Source organism: Chrysochloris asiatica, unplaced genomic scaffold (assembly GCF_000296735.1).
Source record: "Chrysochloris asiatica unplaced genomic scaffold, ChrAsi1.0 scaffold00302, whole genome shotgun sequence".
In the NCBI taxonomy this organism is placed as follows: Eukaryota; Metazoa; Chordata; class Mammalia; order Afrosoricida; family Chrysochloridae; genus Chrysochloris; species Chrysochloris asiatica.
In genome coordinates this window covers 2995695-2997925 of record NW_006408820.1, presented here as the reverse complement: position 1 = coordinate 2997925, position 2231 = coordinate 2995695, and positions in this window count along the sequence as shown.

Here is a 2231-nt window from a genome sequence, read left to right as displayed (position 1 = left end):
TTCAGACTCTATGGCACATAATCACCACCACCAAGGTATTTCTATTTCCAACTTTCTGAGGAAGTGCCATACCGTTTTCCAGAGTGGCTGAACCATTTTGCATTCCCACCAGCAATGGAGGATGGTCCCAGTCTCTCTACACCCTCAACAGCATTTGTTGTCCTCTGTTTTTTGAATTTCGCTGTTATTGCTAGTGTGCCATAGCTCATTGTTGTTTTGATTTGCATCTCTCTAATAGCTAATGATTATGGGTATTTGTTGGCTGCCTGAATGTCTTCCTTGGTGAAGTGTCTGTACATGTCCTGTGCCCATTTTTAAATTGGGTTGTCTTTTTCTTGTAGAGGTGTTGTAGTTTCCTATAGATTTGAGAGATTAGATCCTTGTCTGATGTATCATTGCAAAAAAAATATTTCCCATTCTGTGGGCTCCCTTTTCACTCTTCTTGGTGTAATATTTTGATGCACATAAGTTTCTAATTTTTAGTATGTCCCAATTATCTATTTTCTCTTCTTTTGTTTGTGCAATTCTTGTAATGCTTGATAGTCTATGTGTGACCTGTATTGTTGCTGTTGTTGTTGTTATGTACCGTGGGTCGGTTCCGACTCATAGCGACCATGTACAGGGTTTCCAAGGCTGTAAATCTTTATGGGAGCAGAAAGCTTCATCTTTCTTCCATGGAACAGCTGGTAGTTTCAAACTGCTGACCTTCAGATTAGCAGCCCGATTTGTAACCACTATGCTACCAGAGCTCCTTGTGACCTGTATTGGAACTCTTAAATTTGTCTTTATTTTTTCACTGATGACCTGTATAGTTCTGGGATTTACATTTACATCTTGAGTCCATGTTGAGTTGGGTGTTGTACATGGTGTGAGATAAAGGTCTTGTTTCATTCTTTTGCGTATCAATTTACAGTTTTGCCAGTACCATCTGTTGAAGGGCCTATCTCTACCCCAATCAATGTATTTTGGCCCTTTGTCAAAGATCATTTGGGTGTATGCAGATGGGTTAACTTCTGAATTCTCAATTCTGTTTCATCATTAATCTTCAATGTTTTGTAGTATTCCATTGTATGTATATACCAAAGTTTGTTTAACAATTCTTGTGTTAATGGACAATTAGGCAGTTTCCATCTCCATCTTTTTGCTATGTCTTTTGTAGACAGCATATCGAAGGATCCTGTATTTTTTATCCATTTTGCGCTCTATATTTCTTGACTGGTACATTTAATCTATTTACATTCATTATAATTATCAGTAGGCATGAATTGATTGCTGTCATTTTTCTGTGTGGGCTTTGTGTGTGTGTGTGTGTGTGTGTGTGTGTGTGTGTGTGTGGTGCTCCTGGATTCTCTGTTCCATATAATTTTCTGTGCTGAGTTCATTTTGTTTGTGGGTTTTCGTTCCATTTTAATATCCGTTGTGTTAATGTTTACTAAGTCTTTCTGATTTTCTTCTTTTTTTATTTTTCTGTGCAGGTTATTATTTTTCTTAGAGGTTACTGTGTAATATTAATTTTTCCCTGGCTTAAAACAATCTGTTTTATCTTGAAATCTACTTGACTCCATAGTCATTTGGAAGTTTTGTATCTACACTAGTCCCTCTTTTTGCTTTTATAGTCAACTCTACCATACATTGATGTCTCTGGCTCCTTATTTTCAGTCTTGTAAGTTTGTTTTACTTTAAATACATCTATTTTTGGATTGAGTTCTGGATGGTGTTATCATGTATGGTAATGCCAGGCTGTTGCTGATTCTCAGTCTAAGGAACACCCTTTAGTATTTTTTTGTAAAGTTGGTCTAGTCATTACAAATTCCTTTAAGTACTGTTTATCAAGAAATGTCCTAATTTCTCCATCAATTTGAGGGACAGCTTTGCTGCATACATGACCCTTGGTTTGCAATTTTTATCTTTCAGAGTTTTGCGTATGCCATCTCATTGCCTTCTTGCCTGTATGGTTTCTACTAAGAATCAGAGTTTGGACTTACTGCTTCTTGTTTGCAGTTAACTTTTCATTTTTCCCAAGCTGCTCTCAGGGTTCTTTTCTTGTCTTTGCTTTTGGAAAGCTTGATTATGCTATGTCTTGGTGATTTCCTTTTGGGATCTATTCTGTTTGGTGTTGGTTCCGCTTCTTGCATGCTTATTTTCTTGTCTTTCATGATGTTAGGGAAACTTTCTTCCAACAAGTCTTCAACAATTTTCTCTGTACTTTTTATTGTCTTTTCCCGTTTGAT